The sequence below is a fragment of the Podarcis gaigeae genome, assembly GCF_964106915.1.
Source record: "Podarcis gaigeae genome assembly, chromosome: 1".
NCBI classification, from domain to species: Eukaryota; Metazoa; Chordata; class Lepidosauria; order Squamata; family Lacertidae; genus Podarcis; species Podarcis gaigeae.
The window spans coordinates 26,825,702-26,850,591 of NC_139678.1; the positions used below are offsets into that span (position 1 = coordinate 26,825,702).

Here is a 24,890-nt window from a genome sequence, read left to right on the forward strand (position 1 = left end):
CTGAGGCTCTAATACTTTGGCCACCTCATGAGAAGAGAAGACTCTTTGGAAAAGACCCTGATGTTGGGAAGGATGGAGGGCACAAGGAGAAGGGGACCACAGAGGACAAGATGGTTGGACAGTGTTCTTGAACCTACCAGCATGAGTTTGTCCAAACTGCGGGAGGCAGTGGAAGACAGAAGTGCCTGGCGTGCTCTGGTCCATGGGGTCATGAAGAGTCAGACACGACTAAACGACTAAACAACAACAAATTCAAATTACCTAAAACAGATGAGAAAACCAGACTGTCTTTTTATGTATACAGTTATATTCATATTATATTATGAATTAATACCATAGTATTCATATATATTCATATACTATCATATTCATATATAGTATTCAGAAAGGAGTCATATATGTGTGTTATATGTGTTACACAGTCAGACCTGGGTTTCTGATAGTGAGTTACCAGTCTCTGAGTTTGCTTTCTCTTCTTCTCCAGCTTGCAGCGGGAGGGAAGAATCAACATTTTGTAAATATTCAAGTCACATAGACCAGAACACACACCACAGAAGTGCCCCACAGCCAATCTCTTGCCCACCATGGCTCCTAAAAGATTATTATAGCAGTTAAAAAGATTAGAAGTTTTATAAATTATGATTATGCACTTATATTTCTGTTTATTGATCCTTTAGGGAAGACTAACTTAATAACCTAGACAAAGCACTTTACGCATTTGTTAGGAAGATTTGTTCAGTGTTATGAAAATGACATTGTCAAATGGCATGACTGGTCCTTTGCCAACAGGCTTCCCGTCAGGACAGAGCGGGCCAGAAAAACAAGTCCCTAGAATTGTTCTACAATGTAAAAAACAGCAGGTGAAAATGTTGGAGTCTCTCTCTCTCTCTCTTTTTTTAACAGGGAAAAAAACTATTGCCATTGCTTCAAGTGGCAGAAGAACAGCAATGATCACCCTGTCTGTATTCTTCCTTTCTTCACAATTTCTATACAATTAATGGGGAAGCACCATAGCTCAGTGGTAGAACACCAGCTTTGAATGCAGAAGGTGCCAGATTTAATCCCCTGCAACTCCAGATGGGGCTAGAAAGGTCCCCTGGAAAGCCACTGCTTTTGTGGATGTTACTGAGCTAAGTGGACCAATGGCCTGACTGCTGAGGTGTGCCTGCAATTGTGAAACCTGAAGAGATTGTGATGGTGCATCTCCCTCTGTTGCCATTGGCTGAGTACTGCCTGTGATGTCACAAAAGCACATGGCAACACAGCGGATACAAACATGGGCCATGAGAAAAGCTGGTAGACTAAAGGGGAAGCACTTTTCTCTTCCCCACAGAACACAGAGGACAATGACTGTGGCATAAAGCATTTTCCTATCTTCTTCCACCTGCAGGAGGCAAATTGGCAGATGGAAAGAGGTGAACTTCTTGAAGCAGAATGCTATAGAGTAATAACAAGGTAAGCTCACTTGCTGAGTGGGAATATAGCTTTCAGGTGGCTCGTCATACCCATGGTCAGAAGCTTCCTGGTGTCTAGTGATGGACCTAGTGGAGCTTGTATTTGGAAGTCGGCAGATGCTGTAAGGCGGAAGCAGGCTGATCGTTTTCATCTTTTGAAATTGGCCAACAGAAGCTGGTGGATTTTTGTAAGTTGAAGCTGGAGCGTAAATGTGAATGATGAGTGAATGTGTCTGTTGGGAGCCTGAAGAGCCCTGCCCTGCTTCTCTCCACCTGGCTTGGGGTGGGGCCTGACAGGCTCCATAAAGGACTGCTGCCGCTGCTGCTGGGCAGAGAGGGCTCAATTTTTACTTTTGAATTGCTTTTATTTTTTATCTATGTCATTTTAAATTGTGATTGATATTAATGCTGTATTCTTAGTTTTAGATTTTATGATTTATGTGGAAATGGTTTTCCATTTGGTTGTGTACTTTTTGATATCTTTTATTTATTGTTTATGACTTTTTTATGTTGATAATTATGTAAATCTTGTCATGTTGTAAGCCGCCTTGAGCACTGTTTCAACTATGGAAAGGTGGGATACAAATAAAATGATGAATTGATGGATGAATGGATGTTTTTCATGGATGTCTGCTGCGTGTGGGATGGGTAGAAGGTTTCTAATGCAGTCAGTGCAAATGCTGTGTGCATGCATGTGAATGTGCTGTGTGAAAGAAAACCAGTGGATATGTATATGAATAGATGAAAGCCATGGGAGCTGGCAGGATGAGGCTAGCTGATGAAGTCATGAGACAGAAGCTAGTGGAGGTGCCTGGGTGATGCTGTTGGACGGTAGCCAATTCCACTCATTGTCCCTGAGGTTTCTTTAATGCCCTCCGTACCCTGAGGGTACATTCTATCATATGTGGTGGACCTGTAAAAGGATTATGAATTATTGGGAAATAATTCATAATGAATTGGAAAAAAATGTTTAAAAGTACTTTCCCCCAAAAAAAACCAGAGTCCTTTTTGTTAGGGATAATTCAGACAGAAATTCCCACATGTCAAAAAAAAAAGGTTATTTATGTATCCCACTACTACTACTGCAGCCTGTGTTTTGTTAGCCCCAAAATGGAAAACGAGCGAGGTACCAACTAAAGAAGAATGGCAACTTAAACTGATAGAATATGTGCAGCTTGCGGACCTAACAAATAGAATAAGAGAACAAAAAGCACATATTTTTAATGTAGATTGAAAAATGTTTGTTAATTATGTGGGGGGAAATTGTGTACACTTGAAAACATTGGCAACCTTAAGATAAATTCAACAGTGTAAATAAGTTTTGATGGATGTAACAATGGAATACTGAATGGTTTAGGTTATGTAAAATATGCAGGGATTTATGTTATGCAAAATAAACCATGGAAAGAGAAGAAGGGAAGTCATTGATATTTTAAGGTTGTTTAAATGAATATTCTAAAATGTAAAACAGAAAATTTAATTTAAAAAATTGAAAAAAACAATATGAATGTCTGAAGGCAGCAAAGTATTCTCAATAATAAGACCACACTTGTCAATTATGCAGGACTGTCTGAAGATTGCAAGGTTTTCTCAAGACCCCACCCCTAGTGAAAGCAAAGAAGAGAACTGCAAGGTTTAATTGCAAGCCAGTTTATATTTCTAAATATTTCACTTTTATGGTGTTGTCCATCCCTGTTGTCAGTACACTTGTGGGGTAGGCTGATGTGGTGTTTGCCCTCCTATGTGTGTGACATCATACTGGGTTCATAGGGGAAGGGTTAACTAATTGTAAAATGACTAACCAATGGGAACCCAGGGGGAGAGTTAGAGTTAGGGTGGAGAAGACAGTCTGGAGTTAGAAGAGACAGATAAGATAAGTCTGTGGGTTGGGCTAGTTTGGTGTGAGAGAGTGAGAGAATTTGTTAAGAGGAGTCAGTCAAACAGTTGAGATAATCAGTCAGAAGGTATTAGGAAGGTATAGGCCGGTAAAGAAACTAAAGTTAAGATACTGACAGGAATATTATTGGAGAAACCATAAACTTGTTAATGTCTGTAAAATAAACTTGGGTTTTTTGGTTCACTTTTAACAACTGCCTGGACTCCGTGTTTTAACAGAGAGTAACTGGTTGGTGGCAGCAAGGAAGAGAGTACAGTAGTGGCACAGGGATCAATAGACCGTTAAACGTCCGGGGACCTTGTGTGATCACCACAGCTATATATATTTCATTATAAATAAATCATTGTGAGGTGTTCACACAATTGTCTTATTGAGAGGGTGGTAGTCCTATGGTATTCTGAAAATTGCATTGAAATAGACTCAGGGCAAAGATTAAGGCTCCTTCATTGATTATTGTGATTAGGAAGAACAATCAGGAAAGGGTATGAAAGTCCACTCACAGAAAGAGCCATACACACGAATGGCGTTAAATAAGTAATAATCAAAAAAGCTGGGAAATGGCTTTTTCATTCTTTAAATTTTATGACCCAAACTGGCATCTGCTGGTTATGAGAGCTTTTGAGAGTATAAGCGGAAATTAGCAATAGCTGTTTTGAACTCCAGAGCTTTCTGTTCCTGAAAGGTTAATAGAGAGCCCATCTTCTTAAAAGTAAGAAAGAAAGAATAATTCCTTTGCTTTTTAAAAAAATGGTTATTGAGTTACAGAACAAGCCAGTAGGAATTTAACCACCAGCTTCCATCATCCTGTAAACCCTTCAGCTGAAGAAATCTTTATTTACTTAGGCTGCAATCCTAACCCCACTTACCTAAGAGTAAGACCCATTAAATTCAAATTTACTTTGAAAAAGACATGGTTAGGATAGCACTGTTAGACTGTCCACTTACAACCACTTCCCAGGATGTAAGCTCTTCTGAAGTCAACAGGGCTTACTTCTGAGTAGACGTATGTGGAATTGTGGTATTTCTTACTATCATGCATAGCTGCTGCAGAGATAATAAGAACATTGGAAGAGTCTGCTGGATCAGGCCAAAGCCTTATCTAGTCCAACATCCTGTTCTCATAGTGGGCAAACAGATGCTCATGGAAAGCCTGCTTTTCTTCTTTAGTGATCACTTGTAGCCAAGTAAGATTGTCTTCCATAAACAATGAGTCCGTAAGTGACTGTGGAGGCCAATTCTGGATCCACATGTCCTTCCACAGTGGGGACATTGGTTTCCAGATGGGAGCTGATCACGGTGTGGATTTGCCAAGCATGCCTTCTTCCTAGCACATTTCTCCCTTGCGTCAGAGTTCAGGTGTCTTCAAAGCCCATGACACCTTTGGTAAAGGCTGTTCTCCAACTGGAGCGCTCGCAGGCAAGTGTTTCCCAATTGTTTTTTATACTACATTTTTTTAAAAGATTTGCCTTGAGACAGTCTTTAAACCTCTTTTGTTGACCACCAGCATTACGCTTTCCATTTTTAAGTTTGGAATAGAGTAGTTGCTTTGGAAGGTGATAATCAGGCATCTGCACAACATGACCAGTCCAACAAAGTTGATGTTGAAGAATCATGGCTTTGACACTGGTGATCTTTGCTTCTTCCAGTACACTGGTATTAGTTCGCCTGTCTTCCCAAGTGATGCATAAAAATTTTAAGAGACAAGTCTGCTGGTCTCCCCACTTGTGATTGCCAGAAACTTGCAGAAGCATGTGTCATCCAACAGTAGAGGCAGAGCAGAGCCATTGTAGTCAGTAGCTACTGATAGCCTTATATTTCATGAATTTGTCTAATCTATTATCCTCTTCTAAAGCTGTTCCAAATGGTTGGTCATCACTATCTCTTGCAAGAGGCTGTGAAAGAAACCTGTGAAAGCAAGTCAACTTCCCAGCAAGAATATCCAAAATTGTGGATTCGTACAGAGCTCCCATCTTTGTAACTCTGCCATTTCCAACCCACTTTTGTCCCTTTTCTCCACTTTAAGAACAACAGACAGAACACCATTTCACTGTAAAATATTGATAGCATGCTAAACTATGAACTACAGCTGTTTCATCCCCTTGCCACTTATATTCTTGTTACAAATCATGTTCAAAGTGACAAAGGTCACACTCGATGCAAATCTGCAGTGCTCGATTCACAGTTCCACTTGGCAATTGTTTGAATATGCAATATTCTTACCAAAGTGAAATTTGCATGAATATTGTTATTTGGCTCCACTTTGATAGGAACAGCTTCTGAAAGCATTTTCTAGGAGGCGATTTGCTGCATAAAAAAAATAAACTTTGTGTGAAAAGTTGAGGCAGAACAAGAAAATGAACATGGTGACTGCCTCATACCTTCTAAAAGCTCCTGTCCCTTTTCTATTACATCGTTCAGAAAAGCACTTCACTTTGCATTGCTACTAGTGCTAACACAAATCAACCTTTTCTTTAGAACCAGGGTGGGAAAACACTGATAGTGTTGAACCACCTGCTTATTTTAACACAGAGGTCAAAAAGTATGTGTACTGGAACAAAACATGCTGTTAAATGTTAATTTTAATCAACAAGAAAGCATTTTTAAGGTTTTCGCCTTTTTAGCTAAAGACAAAATTGCTTCAGGATTCAAAGCTAAGTCAATGAAACATAAATTATGAATCATAGCAGAACACACTGAAAAAGTAACTTCTTGATCTCAGCTTGAAAGCAATATTTATAATAAAAATATTGTGCTAATATATTCTTTTTTAATGGGCTTTTTACATAGGGTAGTTCTAAAACATGTTCTCATTTGAACCCCAGAAGTACAAAAGCAACATGTAGCTGCTTCTGATCTATGGAAATGTTGAGTTTTAAATATGTACTATTGCATTAACTGAGGAGATTTCACCCCTCCCATATCCAAGAATCTCCTGATGAGTCTGCTGATTCTCCAGAGAGGAGGGGCGGTATTCTGCTCTCTACTTGTTCTGCTCCAGCACCACATCAAAGAGTCAGTCAGTCAGTGTGTCGGAGAGAGAGAGACTGAGTGTTAGAGATCGTGTGTATAGATAAGGTTGCTGCTAAGAGCAGCTGCAGACACTCAGTGCAGTTCAGCTTCTCCATTTAGCTCTGTATATAATTTGTATGATAGTTGTAGATAGAATAAAAGTAGTTATTCTACAGAGCCGCTCTCCGAGTCATTTATGCTCTGCTATACTCTGCTGTGTGACGACTGTCTACTTGTGGAAGTGAATCCGGTGCTCACAACTCTAAGCTGTGAGTCCACAGCACTTTGACCTGTTCCTGTGCAGAAGGTGGTCTCTGGAAGTGCTACCCAGCTCGCCTAGCCCAGTGTATGAGTCCAGTTGGTGGTACTGGCTCAAGGGCGATGCTGACATCAACATCCTTCTCCCACCACCTCAGCTGATCCATATTTACAAGCAGATTTTACTTTATTTTCTCTCTCACTATGTACCAAAGAATGTTCTAAAACACATGCAGGGGAGAAACTGTATTTGCATTGACACAGAAATCATTTCAGCAATTATTATTTTTTAAGTATAAAAGCTAAAAGCTAATAATAGGTTTGATAATGAATACACATTTCCCTGCTTTAAATAGCAGCAGCTTCCTTATACTTATAATAATATTGACAATAGTGTTGAACCACCTGCTTATTTTAACACAGAGGTCAAAAAGTATGTGTGCTGGAACAAAACAGCTGTTAAATGTTAATTTTAATCAACAAGAAAGCATTTTTAAGGTTTTCACCTTTTTAGCTAAAGACAAAACTGCTTCAGGATCCAAAGCTAAGTCAATAAAACAAATTATGAATCATAGCAGAACACACTGAAAAAGTAACTTCTTGATCTCAGCTTGAAAGCAATATTTATAATAAAAAACCTGTGCTAATGTTGTTATCAATGCCACCCTTTGCTCTAGCTGATTAGACATAATTGCATTACTTTCCATTTTATAGCAAACTACAGAGGTAACACATTGGATTAAAATTATAAATGATCCATTTTACAAAAAATAATGTGCCACTTTATAGTGTGCACGGTAAGTTGATATTAAAGAATTATTTAATGGTTTGTTTATTGTGGGTTTCTAGACAGGAGACGGCCATCAAACTTTAATTTTGTGTGAGTTACCAGAATAAATTAGCTAATATCCCGCAAATTGCATCATCTTTCATAAAACCCTTTGCCTGATGTTGTTCAGGGAATCGGATGGTTAGAAGACTCACTGTCTAGCTATAGCTTGGCTTAAGCAAAACCCTATCTTGTCAAAGCACATGAATTCTGGTATCCAGGCAGAATCTATTCACGTTTTCCAAATGCTTTCTTTTTGGGCAGCCTAAGACCACGCTTTTCCTAGTCTGCAGGACTTCAAGCTGCAAAGAGAGGGGCAATTGCTTCAATGCTCCCTTGTGAAACAAACTCCTTGTGTGTTGGGCTTGTGTATGCCAAAGAGAAAGGCTCAGCTTGGCTGTCACTCTGACATGTTATTACTTTACCAGAGAATTCTGGGAAGTGTAGTTTATTAAGGATGCTGACCCCACAGACCTACAGTTCCCAGCACGTTTAATAAACTACATTTTCCAGGATTCTTTGGGGGAAGTCATGACCCTTAAAGTGGTATAAGGGTGATTTAAATGTGTTGCATGGATATGGCCTTAGATGTGGAGGTAGTAATGGGGTTCTGAGTATCAGCTGCTAGAAACCACAAAAGAGGAGATTGCTCTTGTATGTGGTCCTCTTGAATGCTTCTGGCAGGCATCCGGGTGGCCTCTGTGAGAACAGGATGCTGGACTTAGATGGGCCATTGCCCTGAATAAGCAGGGTCTTCTGGTTTTCTTACATTCTTAAGTTACTTTGGCAATTAAGTGGTATATAAGTGAAAATAAGATACAGAGGTGACCACTGGCAATAAAAGTTGCAGAGCGTGCTGGCTGCAGTCTCCTGCAATCTTGTGGGCTTTCCTATTCTCATTGCTGCAGCACAGATAATTCCCACCACTACGACCAGCATTTTAAGATGGGCTGTGAAGTGTAGGTGGTTTCGAGCAAGACCCAAGACTGAGATTCAGCTCAAAATGGAATTATTAGAACATGAGGAACAAGAATGTTGTATTTTAAGTTGTATTTTAATCAATTGTTTTTATACCTGATGTTAGCCACCCTGAGCCCAGTCTTAGCTGGGGAGGGTGGGGTATAATTAAAAATTATTATTATTATTATTATTATTATTATTATTATTAAGCCAGCCCAGGCAAAAACACACACACTGCCTGTGATAGGTCACCTTAATGCTGCAATTAGCGAATCACAACACTGGCCCTATCTCAGCAGGGATTGGCAGCCTGCCAGCTACTAGCAATGTAACTGGAGGGTTTTAGAATCCTCTCTGTCTTTTGTTATGCAAATGAAGCTCCTGAGCTTCAGGAGGCCTGAAGGCCAAGTCTGCATTGCATGTATATAGGCTGACTTCAGCCTGCAATGCATAACAGGCTGCTCTTCTGCCTAAGACATTAAAGAGTGGTTCCATTTACAACGATTAAGATAGTTGCAATTTCCTTTGTGTTGCAGACTGCAAATCAGATGAAGGAGAAGAGATTCTTTTGGGGTGGGCAATCCTATGAATATGCCTATTGGCCTTCTATATAAGGAGAAGTTATTGGTATTGCAGGCTTGGAGGGAGGCAAGACCTTTCAGCCATCAAAATCTAAATCCTACCAATTTGAGTTTTATATCTATGCACACAAATTTGCATGGGCAATTTTTGTACAAATTTGTTCCCTCTTTTACTGGAGTGGGGGGTTCAGTTTCCTATTTTTTTAGTGTACAGTAAGGAACCTTCTTTTTGTTAAATATATAGAAACCAAAGCAAAGCCCTACTGCATCAAAACACTTTAGTCAGCATCCTATTCTCGGCAGTGGCCCATCTAGATCAGGCATATGCCAACTCGGCACTCCAGATGTTTTGGGACTACAACTCCCATCATCCCTGACCACTGGTCCTATTAGCTAGGGATGATGGGAGTTGTAGTCCGAAAACATCTGGAGGGCCGAGTTTGCCTTTGCCTGGTCTAGATGGCTGTAGGAAGCATGAAAGCAGGGACCACTTGCAGTGTATCCCAGCATACTGCCTCCGACTGTGGAGGTAAAATGGCAAACTAGGTTTTATTGAAGTCAACTTGCCATGCATCAGGGTTTGAATCTTATTTGGACTGGTAGGGCCATTTCAGTGGAAGCTGGTGAATTCCTTCTCATCCAACATGCCCCCCAAGTCAAAGAAGAATGGACTTAAAGGGGGCATAGATTGCTTGCTACACCCTGAGCTACCTGTCACAGCTTTAATCAAAGCTTTTCCTCCTCCCTCGCTAGCTCTACGCTGCACACATAGCATTGACTTTCTGGTTTTTCTTTGACAGAATCAATTTGTCTTTAACGCTTGCACGACAGAAATTAAACAGGTGCAACTTTCTGCACTGTGTTTCCTGGACAGGAAATTCTGCATGAAATACATTCCTGTGCATCATGAAGTCACTAATGGCACAGAGCCTATGTCTCGAGTTGGGGGAAGTGAAGTAGCAACTATGCTATCTCTCGGGGAATTTCCACTGCTTCACGGCTTGCTCTGCAGGAGGCATCCGACTCTTGTCGGACTTTGCAGAGCAGTTCACAGGAAGGCAGATGCAGAAACTGAAAGATGCTGTGTATTGTTAAAGTGATCACCAAACAATGCATTCATGGGTCTGTACCTAGATCAGGACGCTTCCTCGTGCTCCAGTCAGGTGGGGCCTCATCCACCGGATATATGATATGACTCACATCTTCTTGTATGACTCACAGCTGTGAGTTTTATTCCAGTCCTCACTGATCCCTGGGTTTTTTCCAGAGAACTTTAATAAGTGACCCCATACACAAAGCCCTGAGCAATAAATAAATAAAATGTCCTGAATATTCCAAGCTTTCTTGTGAATAGTGTTATTAAAGGACATGATTTTGGAACTGACAAGCCAGTTTTGCCAGCCACCTTCATTGCTAGAGATATTAATAGTGTTAAGAAAGTGATGTTCTCCAGGAAGAGATCACGAGAGAAACAATGATCTTCCCTATTGAAAGAATGACTTTTGTATGCCCATGGGTGAGTCACAATGAGGGACATACAATATAAAATTAATATAGTGTATTTTAATTGCCGTGGTTGTGTCTTTTACTAGATATAAGAGGTAGATATGAACTTTTCCTGTGGAATCATCTGATGGTTCCTCCTTCACGTCATGCTCCCAGACAGTCAGTGACCACATGATTAGCATGATGACATTATGTAACTATGATGTACATGGGAGACACTATGGGGAGATGCACTGTCACTTCCTTGACCTTTATTTTGTTTTGTCGCTTAAAGAATGTTATGTTTAAGAATATACTCCTCCCTCTGCATGGGAAGGGCTGCATCTCAGGGGCAGAACATCTGCTTGGCATTCAGAAGGTCCCAGCATGAATCCTCGGCATCTCCAGGTACGGCTGGGAGAGAACCCTATCTGAAACCCAGGAGACCTGCTGCCAGTCGGTTTAGACAATACTCAGCTAGAGAGACCAATGAGTCTGACTCAGTATAGAGCAGCTTCCTGGCTTCTTACTCCACAGGTCACTGTCATCTGGGCTTAACCCCATGATTTCCATAAACTTTGCCTTCCAAGTGGATAAGGGACGCAGCTGGTGCTGTGGTCTAAACCACTGAGCCCCTCAGGCTTGCCAGATCAGAAGGTCAGTGGTTCGAATTGACTTAACCATCCAGAGGTCCTTTACCTTTTTTTACCTTTTACAAGTGAATAAAATGGACCTAAGTTGACTAGACAGCTAACACAATACCTAGTTGAGCAGTGCAATTCAATGTCCCCTTTCATATTTTAAGGGTACTGAAAGCCCATCTTAAATAGCCTAAAATTTGAATTTTGGGGTTGGATGGATGAAGGGATGAAATTCATTTAAAAAAGCACACACCCAAATGAAATATGTATTCAAATATGCAACTGGACATGAAGTTTTGCGTGACGTGAATGTTAAAAATAAAATAAAATAAAAATGCAGATTACAAATGCAGAAACAGGACACAATGGATTTGCTTATTTATTTAGAATATTTTCAGCCTACCCTTCATTGTAGTACAATGTCATTGGAATATATTCTATTGTCTTTGGAAGCAATAAAATCTTAAGAGCAGGTTGAAACATCAGAAGGTATTTCTAAGATAAAGAAAACATTGTTGAACATGCATAATGCTGGTGATTCTAAAGACATCATGCAAAGCCATGAAATTATATATTTGGAATAGGGCAATTATGAGAAGCAGTCCTTGATACTGAAAATCTGTGTTAACATCAACATATTAATTTTGAGTACACACAAGGTACTTGAAAAAAGCGACAGCTTGTAATTTCTTTAATAAATACAGAGCCACGTTCAATTCCTCTCATTACAATTGTTTGCTATGGATAATCCATGCAAAGCAATGGGTCAAGTTTACACTCATGGATCTCTTATGAATGAATGAGAACTAAGTTGTGAAATAAAGCTTGAAGCAAGTTCTGCACCAGGCAGGAAACACTGGGATTGCAAGATGGTTCCATGGGAAAGAAATTCACATTATACTTCAAGCAAGAGACCAGCCAGTCTCTACCTTGTGAATCAACCAACTTTGTGTAGAAAGATTCTAGGCAGGGACAAACCAAGCCTGAATGCAGCGAGAAGCCATATAATATTATTAACTTTCTTATTTTGACAATGGCTTAGTTCAACCATGTGAGGCAATGTTGTCTGACCATGCTGACAGGTGCTGTGATTCATGTAAAAACTGTGGGTTAAACAAAAAAAAATTGGGCTAGCACATTGATGCACTAGAGTGGCTGCTCAGTAGATTTCAGCACTTCATTTCCCTCCTCTCTCCTTCACGGTATATTACTCAAAGCTGGTCCCCCCCCCCCACACACACACACCTTGGACAAAGGGACTGTTGTCTAGATGTCAAGCATTTTATGAGAAGCATGAATACCAGTGACTAAGATCCAGCGCTGCCTCCAAATTCATGGATGCCCAAAGAAAGTGCCATCCATGGGTCACCAACCCCCCCTTCTGTGGGCCCCTCACCTACTGGGTTTACTGGCAGCAGACCACAGTATTCAGCAACAATACTACTGAGGGTAGCATCTATGTGCCAGTCAGCATTTTGACATTACCACAATGCCCCCAACATAATGGCATTGTGGGGGGGAGTCAAAATGGCACCTTTCTAACCACTCACCAGTGCCTCAACCAGGTTAAGAGACACAAACACCAGCTCCATTTTGAATGCCTAGTCCATCCAGCTCAGCATTGTCTACAATGACTTCCTCAGACCTACCTGAAAATGCCGGTCCTGGACCTTTGCCTGCAATGCACAACATACCCTGCTGTATTTTGTTGTTGTTTAGTCATTTAGTCGTGTCCGACTCTTCGTGAACCACATGGGCCAGAGCATGCCAGGCACTCCTGTCTTCCACTGCCTCCCACAGTTTGGTCAAACTCATGTTCGTAGCTTTGAGAACACTGTCCAACCATCTTGTCCTCTGTCGTCCCCTTCTCCTTGTGCCCTCCATCTTTCCCAACATCAGGGTCTTTTCCAGGGAATCTTCTCTTCTTGTGAGGTGACCAAAGTACTAGAACCTCAGCTTCAGGATCTGTCCTTCCAGTGAGCACTCAGGGCTGATTTCCTTAAGAATGGATACGTTTGATCTTCTTGCAGTCCATGGGACTCTCAAGAGTCTCCTCCAGCACCATAATTCAAAAGCATCCATTTTTCGGCGTTCAGCCTTCTTTATGGTCCAGCTCTCACTTCCATACATCACTACTGGGAAAACCATAGCTTTAACTATACGGACCTTTGTTGGCAAGGTGATGTCTCTGCTTTTTAAGGTGCTGTCTAGGTTTGTCATTGCTTTTCTCCCAAGAAGCAGGCGTCTTTTACTTTCATGACTGCTGTCACCATCTGCAGTGATCATGGAACCCAAGAAAGTAAAACCTCTCACTGCCTCCATTTCTTCCCCTTCTATTTGCCAGGAGGCGATGGGACCAGTGGCCATGATTTTAGTTTTTTTGATGTTGAGTTTCAGACCATATTTTGCGCTCTCCTCTTTCGCCCTCATTAAAAGGTTCTTTAATTCCTCCTCACTTTCTGCCATCAAGGTTTTGTCATCTGCATATCTGAGGTTGTTGATATTTCTTCCGGCAATCTTAATTCCGGCTTGGGATTCATCCAGTTCAGCCTTTCGCATGATGTATTCTGCATATAAGTTAAATAAGCAGGGAGACAATATACAGCCTTGTCCTACTCCTTTCCCAATTTTGAACCAATCAGTTGTTCCATGTCCAGTTCTAACTTCTGTATATACATAGGTGTGGAATGGGAGGAAACCAAATGAACCAAGTGAGAAAACCAAAGCGGTTGCGAAGGCATCCTGATAACAGAAGGTGTGCTTTCATTTTCTATATCATTTGGAAACTAGGGATGCTAAACATCTGCTTGCCTTTCAGGCTTTGTTTCTGTTGGAGACTTTTATTAATTAGTAAATGTTTGCAATGTTCTTGGGAGGTGTTAACTATTATTCAAAGTAATTTACAGGTGCAATCTGGTGTTTGCTAAAAAGAACTTGCTTGCTGCACAAGCAGGGCTTTGTTGACTAATAGCTATCTTCCTGATTCTTTTACAGCTGATAAATGAGGCAAGGGGAAGGAATAGTCTAAAGATTTTTGGCAGCTTGTTGTTTTCCTTAAAATGAAACCCACTCATTAGCCCACCACAAGCTGAGAAATAACTCAGGTTAATTAGGACCAAAGCTGATCTTGTTAGAAAGTGTGTTTTGAGCATGTGCAACTGGGATTGCTTGACTTGGAGAGCAGTGTTCATGTGGTTGTTTCAGTTATAGCATGGTTCAACTTGGCTCATTTTCTGTCTTAGTTCAAGGGAGCCTCCAGCATGAAACTAATTGACTGCCATTTGTCAAGAAAGTTACATGAGGCACTTCAGTCTACACAGGGACAATGGTTTCTTTCCCTACTACAGATGTTAATGAAAGCAATCAACTTGTGAATGGTAACATTTTTGAATTAAGGTGCCTTGACTCATTTTTCCTTCCTACCTGAAGATTTTTAGCAAAATGCTTGGCAAAAGAAGATACACTCAGTCTCCTTTTCAGCTGCATGCAATGGAACATGTCTCACAGCATACACAAGACTTAAAAAATGAACTTTAGATGCTTGGGATTTGCTTTGGATTCTCAATCTGTGGCTAGATTAGGCTCATGTGAGCCCAATAGAGCCGCTAACCCCCCACCCCCAAGAAGGGATAGGCAAGAGTTGGAGAAGCAGGCTGACACCAATGCCGTAAGGACTTGTTGCTCAAATTTGCCTATGACGGAGAAAGGACATTTCTAAACTTACCAAAAGCATGGCAGAAATCACAGCAGCAGCTAATGAAGCTGTGGACCTCATCTTAAAAGAAAATAACCTCTGTAAAAATGCTAAAGCATTCCCAAGCTGAATTTAAACTGCATCTTGAAGACATGCAGAACCATCATCATGATCTGAACATATGTGCATGAAGGATCCCTGACCACTGAAAGATATTGAATACAGTGGTACCTCGGGTTACAAACACCTTGGGTTACTGTCAGGGAACTGCCATCGGAGCCAGAGGGAGAGGGAGGGCTCCAGAGGGATTCCGGAGAGCGTCCCAGGAGGGAGAGAAGCAGCCCATCTTCTGGGGAAGGAAATCAGCGTAGCACCACTATAGAAGGGGGGCAGATGGGGGAATCGGCAAGGTGGCTCCATGACTCATCGCCGGAGACCAGCGGGGAGAGCACGGGTCCTCCGCTGCCCACACCCTCCCTGAGCAGAAGGCTTCCGCGCAGGGAGAGTAGGCGGAGACTAGGCGTCAAAGAGCTTCTTTGCTGGAAGAAGTTCAAGAAACGCCCACTGACAGATCCTGCCAGTGATTGAGACAGCCACGGGTGAGTGGCTGTCCAAACAGAAAGAGTTCACCCAGGTAACCCAGCCAGGTGTGGCACCGATTTACGCACGAGCAACCCCTAGAACCATTACAGTTACAAACACTTCAGTTTACAAACTCCACTAACCTGGAAGTAGTACCTTGGGTTGAGAACTTTACCTCTGGATGAGAATGGAAATCATGTACTAATGGCATGGCAGCAGCAGGAGGCCCCTTTAGCAAAAGTGTACCTCAGGTTAAGAACAGTTTCAGGTTAAGATCTTAACCTGAGGTACCACTGTATGCAGAATCCTTAGCCAGCATTTTTTCAAGATCTCTGACTTGACACCCTCCACAGCGGACAGGATTTCCACCTATATACCTCTGGGCCTCAGAAAGCAGTTATACAGCACAAATGGGGCTACCGGCTCAAACTGGTCATAAACTGGTCATTAACCAAATGGTGCAACAAAATATTCTGGGCCACTGCTGAGAAGGCCCTCGGCCTGGTTCCCTGTAAGTTCCCTTCTCTCAGTGAGGGAACCACACTAGCAGAACCTTGGAGGAGGACCTCAGTCATGCTAAGTATGACTTTCCATGCTCCAAAAGGGGCCGAAGGGATGAGTTTGATGTCATTCTCTGGAATTGTTTTCTACTTGTTTGTAACCAGTGTGTTTACATCATGGCACCCTTGTTTAAGGTGGCCATCAGTAGATGTTAGAGATATTAGTTCTTTGGTGGAAGTTTAGTTTGGACAAGGGAGAGGGAGGGAGGGAGGGAGGGAGGGAGGGAGAATTTTGGGGTGTTCAGAGCACATATTCTTAGCAATCATTTCACAAAAGGGAGAGTGCTATATATATATATATATATATATATATATATATATATATATATATATAAATTCTGCACTACAAGATATTTCAATCTGGAGGTAAAATTCTAATTCTAATTCCAATTGAGAATTGGCATTAAAGCCCAATAATTTCAAAGTATACATGATCCTGAACGCTGCATATTAGAGTGATACTTTATTCAAAAAATCCACGTATTTAATAGATTTGCAGATGAAGGGTGGCATACAAATTTAATAAATAACAACAATAAAAAATCTAATAATAAAAAGGATCATGAAGTCCCTGGTGTCATTTATGGGTGAAACCTTCATATTGTGTCAAGTGGTGTTCTTTTGTGTGACTGGAAGTGACATTCTGTATCCTTCCCAGTACACTGCATGGAGGAGTTGTTTGGTTGCAACTTGCCATTGTTTCCGTGCCTAATGTATTAATAGTTTGTTTTAAAAGAGGATGTGTGTGTGACTAATCCATTAAGGGCAGCAGTGCACTGTGGAATTAGAGTATATTAGCACAAGGGAAGGACAAGGACAATTAAATGAGTGTGTCACAGAGTATGGTTCATGTGTGCCAGCAGTATAGTAGATGCTTGTTAAAAATAGAGAGAGTCTCATAGCATAATTCGGAGATAGAATGAAGAAATGCATACTTCATGGAGTTTGTTAGCAGGTTTCCCCTACTGCTGTGTTTTCAAACCATGGTAAATAATTTAAGGTAACAAGGTAAAGGACCCTTGGATGGCTAAGTCCAGTCAAAGGTAATTATGGGTTTGCGGCACTCATCTCGCTTTCAGGCCGAGGGAGCCAGCATTTGTCCACAGACAGGTTTCCAGGTCATGTGGCCAGCATGACTAAGCCGCTTCTGGCAAACCAGAGCAGCGCACGGAAACACCATTCACCTTCCCGCCAGAGCGGGAGCACCTATTTATCTACTTGCACTGGTATGCTTTTGAACTGCTAGGTTGGCAGGATCTGGGGCTGAGTGACAGAAGCTCATCCCGTCATGGGGATTCAAACCGCTGACCTTCTGATCGGCAAACCCAAGAGGCTCAGTGGTTTAGACCACAGCACCACCCATGTTATTCATCAAAAATATTTTAAAAATAAATAAATTGAGTAGCACCTTAGAGACCAACTAGGTTTGTTCTTGGTATAAGGTTTCGTATGCATGGACACTTCTTCAGATACCAATTTATCAAAATTGTTATTATTTATAAAAATTGAGAAGACTTAAGTCTGATTGATTTCACTGGAAGAAAGTTGAAGGACATGGCTATCTCTTCCAATGAAATCAGTGAGATTTTAAAGTGGCTGGATGCCAACTTTGGGGGGGGGGGGTGATATCACATGCTTGACAGGTATCCAGCCCCTCCCACATGCTAGATTTGGCCCAAGCAGATTCTGATAGGGAATTGGCCTCTGGCGCCTCAAAGCTTCCCCACCCCTGGTGTAGTGTTTCCAAAAGAGTGCATTAGGTAAGCTCACCATTAAATGTAAACAGAGCTGAATTCCGTCCCCATCTCTATGTACTAGGGACATAATTTCACCTTATTTTCCTAATCTAGGCATTTTTGCAAGCACCTTCCCATAAAAAAAACGCAGTTTTGTACATACAGACTTTGCAAGATAACCTTTCTTAGGTTTAACATTTTCAGCCTTAAATATCTGCCACACTCTGGGTAATGACTCCCAATGTTTACACTGCCTTATTGCTGTAAATTTTATATGCTGACAAGCAGACCATCCTCTTGGGAGTACCCTAAGTACAAAATTAAATTTAATCACCTAAGTTTTTTTTATTATCAATTTACATGATTTGCTGTTGCCGTTGCTACATAGCTTGAAATAATTATACACACCCATCTCTTTTGTCTTTGCTGAACTATTTCATCTCCCCAACCTGTCATTCAGCTTCTGATTACTTTCATATTGTTTTCCGCCTCAGACCAAGATTACTATTATAACACAAATTTAGATGTATCACCCCTTTTTTAGCAAAGGAAGAAGCCTAATAAGAGTCATTTGTTTTCCTATTTCTTAAAGAGCTGTTATTCTTTAGCCATTACTTCATATTAATTCCAAATTTCTGTTGAATAAGAATGTAAGAGGAGGCTTCTGGATCAGGCCCATCTAGGTCAGTATCCTGTTCTCACAGCTGCCAAAAGCTATTTGAAGCCTACAGGCAGTACCTGGGTGCAATGGCACTCTCCCCTCCTGTAGTTTCCAGGAACTGGCACTCAGAAGCATTGCTTACTGCCTTCAGCTATTGAGGTGATTCAGGTAAGTGTCAAATAGTATATACTTTTGTAGATTGTGCCACTCATGATTATGGTGGTCGTCAGATGTATGATCTTGCTAGATTTGCCATCATCAGCAATATCAAAAGCAATACGATGGCCAGAAACAATTGCAGTGGTACCTTGGGTTAAGAACTTAATTCGTTCCAGAGGTCCATTCTTAACCTGAAACTGTTCTTAACCTGAAGCACCACTTTAGCTAATGGGGCCTCCTGCTGCCACTGTGCCGCTGCTGCACGATTTCTATTCTCATCCTGAAGCAAAGTTCTTAACCCGAGGTACTATTTCTGGGTTAGCGGAGTCTGTAACCTGAAGCATCTGTAACCTGAAGCGTATGTAACCCAAGGTACCACCGTACAAACAATATGAAAAACTTTATGGACTAATTCAAAACATCAAAACTAAAAACTGAAGTCTCTGAAAGTCTCTGAAAGTCCTTAAATGAATCACAGTGCCAGACTTTACCCAGCGAAGAGCAAGCTGTGAAGCTTTGTATAATCAGCAATGTCCGATTCTGATGTCCAACTCTGAACTCTGCTGAACAGTGTTTCCGGACAACAACTACTGTTTCGTTGAATTCTTCATCAGCCAATTAGTTCAACACTCGTGAGTAGAAAGATATGTAATTTCTTCATTAACCAAACTTTTTTGAATAGATATAATATACATGAGAATAAAAAAATACTCTGGAACAGTGCTCATGTGATTCCATGCACTAAATGCCAGGCCAGGGATTTTGGAGGACTCTGATAGAAACAGGAGTAGAAATTCCTGATATTCACTTATTTGTCCTATGTCTGGAACAGAAAACAATCCTGCAAATAAATAAATATTTGCTGCTGCTGTTGCTTTCAGTCTTCAAAAAAAGAAAAAAAAAAAAAGCATAATGGATGACATTTGTTGCCCGTTAGCATTGTGTTTCCTTTGCACTGGAATGAATGGGAGTAGGGTAAAGTAATGGCAGTGCAATTTACATAATCAGTTGCAGAAATTATGTAGGTGACATACTTTTGAGACAGTGGACAGTGAGATGAATAATGCCCTTTTCAGAGGAGGGTAAACTACAGCGGAAATGGAACAGTGCTGCTTGCAACAAATGTAGGGCAGATCAAAAAACTATGCCATTTAATATCCCCAGCCCGGTCTCACATTTCATATAGCCATTGGTATCATAATAACTAAACACAAGGACAGGCTTTCACTCTCAAATAATAGTAAGACACACTTAACTACAGCAAATATTACACGTTCCCAAAGAGGTGTTATTTGGTGCAGGCCATATCTTTAGCACAGAAGCTCGTTGCAATTTCTATTCCTTCAAATGTATTTGTTATCATGCACCCATGTGCCTTTCTTAAATTAGGCTGCCATGGAGATGAAGAGAGCTATTCATATGCCTTCTCAGTTTAATTTCCCCTTTCTCCTAATTTTTGCAATACTTTCTTTGGTAGTCCTCAAAGACTGAAATCCAATACAAACAAAAATGCTTTTAGAGAGATTATTCAACCTATAATGTCAAATTCAATAAACTCAGGCAACACATTATTTATAAGAGGAGAGAAGGAAATGATGCCCCAAATTTCAAGTATTTTCAGAGATGCTCCAAGTTGAAAATTAAGGATGCATTATTGAAGCACTGAGAAACCAAATTGTTATTCAGAAAATGGAACTAACATAATGATTTTTCCATCTGGCATATTTATTCTGAATCCAATGGTCATTAATAAATCTAAACCCAGGGGAACTGAAGGCACATTTGGGGGTAAACGCCTACCGCTATTTGTTGAGAGAAGCTAAAATTGAGATCTTCAGAAAAATATAGTTAGTTACAAATCATGCTGCCTTCTTCAATGCCCAATTGAGCTGTATAAATTAGTGTATGTGAAGCAAAAATACAAATATTAGCTAAGGTAGGCTACACATACCATGTACTCTGGCTTGTTTGCAGCTACTGCAGAGTTTGTGGTTTGTTTGTTTTTTTTACAAAAATGATATTGCCTTGCTATATATTGGCACATGAGGATGGGAAGGATTCAGTCCTGTAATTGTTTTGGTGGAAAGCTGAATGGAGTCATTTCACTCTTACAGAAATGCATTCTACCACCCTGAGCATGCCCAGAGGCCTCAGATGAAGGGGAGCAGGCCATTGGGAGAATAGGGTGCTGGACTAAAATAGCCATTGGACTGATCCAGTCGACTCTTCTTATGTTCTTAAGACTCCCAAGAATTCTGCATTATCTTGTGTCAGGGACTGGCTGGATGAGGAAGAGTGGTGGAAGCCACACACCCAAGAGCCCCCCCAGGGAAGACACAGAAGACTTAGATCCTGGAGTCTGGTGGTGGGACACTGGCCACACCTCAGAAGTGGGGATGAGCTGGGAGATACTAGAAGCAGAGAGCTTGGGGGATAGTGAAGAGGCAGAAATAGGCAGGTGGCCCAGCACAGGCCAGGGTTATGAGGTTTCCTGTTTGGATTCAGGCACCAACAGCGATGACAGAGGGGAGTCAGACCCTGCAGTTCTCCCATGGATCTCCTGCTCCACTTATTCCTAGAATGTGACAAATGTTACATATTGCCAAGCAACTAGCTAGGTAGGTACAGAGGGAGGCTCCTGGGGTTTGCTGTAGCAGAGGATCACAGAGGGAGAGGCCCTGACTCAGAGGGCTAGAGAGCATAGGAAGGGCTGCATAATAATAATAATAATAATTTATTATTTATACTGTAGCACCCTGCTTGTGGTTAACGCTTAGCTGGAATGAAATATTCAACGCAGCAATAGAGAAATTAAAATAATAATTTATTTGTCAGACAAATAAATGAGAGGCTCAGTGGTATATGGTTACCAAGCTCTGGCCTGGCCTCTTGCCATCCTGGCCAGCACTTATATTCCCTTAATCCAGCCCCCTTTGCTCCTCCTGTGGCTGCCTCTGTCCAATCAGCCTGGTTGAAATTCCTATTGGCTGTTTGGTAGAACCAATCACAAAAGATACACCCACAAAAGATACACCCACTTCCTTGCCCTTATAAGGGAGACAAAGAGCTATATATAAATGACAAATAAGTAATAATATATCTTACATGGAATCTTAATTACCAGCTCACCTCTTGCCCTCCTTGCCCTTATTGCCTTCTAAAACAAATGTTTAATCTTACATTTTTATGTTCAACAGATGTCAAGGATCTTGAGTTTCACATCAATATTGAAAGATTTCCTTCATTTGAAAGTTTCTAAACAAATGCCTGACAACCATATATATCAAGAATGCTTGGATGGCGTCTTCTGTCTAGCAGGGGGGCTAGGCTGGTGGCTGACTTAATTTCAGGATAAATACAACTCTTACAACCATATGAAATAAGAATCTAGCATTCCTTAAATCCTTTGCATAATTACATTTAAGCCAATATATTTAAGCTAATATATTTCATTCACTTATCATAGGTAGCCTTTTAAAAGAATAAAGCTTTTGTAAAGTAAAAAGGAACTCAGTAAAAAACAGCTTTTAAAAAGAAGCCTCTTCAGTTTACACCTCCCCCCTTTCCCCCTCCTTTCCCAGCCAGCTAGATGCTTCTTCTCCAGCCAAGCCAGTTGCCTTTCCCAACATTTAACCTTTTTAACTCTCTCAGTTTAAGAAAAAGAAACAGCTTTTAAAGATTTCTTTAAAATGCTCTCTTTTTCTGCCAGCTAGATGCCTCTCCATTGCTCTTGGCCTTTTTAACCTTGGAAAGAAGATCTGGCTCATTTTACTGAGAGGCACATTGGTATTATTTTACTATTTACCCTTGCCTTTAATTGTGTTTTCTCAGTCTGCAAGGGCAGCATATGTAATTCTCCCTTTTTATGACTTTGAGAATTGTTTTTCTACTATAAATCAATGGGGCCCCCTTGTCTTAGGAGAAAAACCTCTTGCCAAGGTTCTTTCTGCCTGGCATGAAACATTTGAAAATCCTTTTTTTTTTTAAGCTCATTTTTTAAATACAAGCCTTGATTGCAATATATAGAAGCTCTGATAAAAAATGCAGGCTTATGATTAGATGCCTCATTCCCCCCTTTCAAGCTCAAGGACCTTCATCCCAAGTGTCCTTGATAGCTTGACCTTCATCATATTCCTGAGGTAAAGCTCTGTATAGGGCCATGATATGAGGTAGAGTTTCATTTGAAACCATCTTGCTAATTGTACTTCTAAAACATGAAATGATACATGGCATCATACACAAAACCATTACCACTACTGTCAAGAAAAACAAGCAAGACAATAGTATCCCTTTGAGTCCTGTGACATTAGGTAACCAATTGGTGAGCCATCCCATATCCCATCCTTCCCATGTTTGTACTGGGACATGTGCTATATTCTCCATCTTTGTGGCCAACACACGGATTGCCTCACCATTATCTGAAATGTTAAAGCAACAGGCATTCCCTGTCAAGTTCAAGACTCCACATAGGCCTCCCTGCCTGGCAAGTACATAATCCATTCCCATTTTCAGCTGCAAAATGGCGGCTCTACTTTCATCCAACTGTTGTGCAATAAGTCTCAAACTCTGGGCCGTTGCATTGGTTACAAGTTCCACTACTGCTTGCAATCGAATTATTCTGTTTAGATTATAAATAGGATCCCGTGCCCCTTGTATGAGCTCACCAGGATTCCAGGAGGCAGGATCATAATAGGCTATAATGCGCTCTGGCGGCCAATCATCAGTACCGCTCCAACTTTGGGTACTTCCTCCTGCTATATGAGAAATATCAGCATTCCTTCGTGTTCGCCTGGCCGAACTAGTGGGCATAATCCACATTGGTGGTAATACCCAACCCAAGAAACAAGTCCCACTCCATTTGGAAGGGAGCTTTTTGTATGCCCATTCTCCACATATCCACCACAACCATCGGGTCTGAGGTTTTTGGTACGTGGAGTACAGAAGGCGAAATACCAAAAGAGGTAGAGAGTTCACAGTGCAGTATGTTAGATTGCCTTTTTCTGTCACAGTTATGTTCCACACCACTTTCCATGCGTGAATAAAAGGAGGTGCACAGGGCAAGGTATTCCGAGTTCGATAAGTAGTACCGTGTGCCCAGGTATGACTATTCTTAATATAATCCCAAGTATAGTGACAATGAGAAGAGCCTATCATGGGAGAATCAGCTGCATCTGATGATTTATGTACACAGAATTCCCCTTGTACAGGTATAACTCGTAATGGTTTAGTTGAGTTCCATCCGGGGAAATTCTGTATTTCTGTTTGGTGTGGCATTTCGCTTACCATACCAATGGCATCTAATGGTATCGGTAATAAGGGCATACCTCCCTCTGAATCATCTGGCCCAAGAGAGCAAACAAGGCAATTGGTCCTATTTGCAACATTGGCTACCATCTCAGCTAAGCCTACCCACATATTGTGGTCATGGCTGAATCCATATTTAGCCAATTTGGTCAGATTCAAGGACCCTTCCCCTTCCCAAGGGATCAGGATTAATAATAAAATCATGTTGATGTCTAGTATATGCATTCCTTCCACAAAAGATTACCTTATTGTGATAGCAAATAATTATTAGCCCCAATATAATTCCCCCAGTGACAGAAATGGGGTACCACCAAGACCAAAACATATATCCCGAGGATCCCCAATGAGTAATATCTCTGATAATTGTTCCACAAGGGGGCAGTCAATCAATTGTATTAGAGAATCTTTCCGTTCACAGTCGCTGGTTCAGACGCTCCTCAAGCTTCAGGCGTGCGCAGGTCAGCCAGCTTCCAGGTTGTGGCTGCAGCAGGCCGGTCGTCAAATGTTGCCCGTGACCTAGCCCGTTCCCGGTAGGGCTAGATACAGGGGTTTTTGGAGAGAGTTAGTTTTAAAGGATTAGAGGGGTCACCTTTGCACGTCCAACTGCCTTCGGACTTCTTCAAACGAGAGTGATGAATCCAGGGGGTCACCTCAGCTACCTTCACCGCTGTTGGAGTAGAGAGCAAGACGGTGTAAGGTCCACGCCACTTTGGTGCAAGTGGATCACGTTTCCACTCTTTCACCCATACGCTATCGCCAGCCTGGAACTGATGAATCGGCTCGGCAATGCTGCACGGCGTGCGTTCGAGGGCCCACCTGTTAAGAGAAACAAAAACACGGGAGAGAGATTGCACTTGTCCCTGTGTCACATGATCTCCTATTTGTTTAAGGTCAGCTGGAATATCCTGAACAAAGGAGGGCGGTCTCCCATACAGGAGCTCAAAAGGTGACAACTTAAGTCTTTTTGTGGGTGCACACCGAACACGAAACAGTGTTATGGGTAACACATCTACCCATCCCAATCCCGTTTCCTGGGTTAATTTTGCCAATTGGGTTTTCAGAGTCCGATTCATTCTTTCA

The 24,890-nt window shown here is 41.3% G+C and overlaps 1 long non-coding RNA gene across 3 annotated transcripts in view; it reads left to right on the top strand.

The window, feature by feature from the left end:
* Positions 1–1,269: 1,269 nt before the first annotated feature.
* The window catches only part of LOC310844748, a 109,692-nt gene continuing 86,071 nt past the window's right edge, over positions 1,270–24,890 (top strand). For all 3 annotated transcript variants that reach the window (XR_014564302.1, XR_014564303.1, XR_014564304.1), the window contains exon 1: positions 1,270–1,455. This is a non-coding gene — a long non-coding RNA (uncharacterized lncRNA). The remainder of the gene's footprint in view (positions 1,456–24,890) is intronic.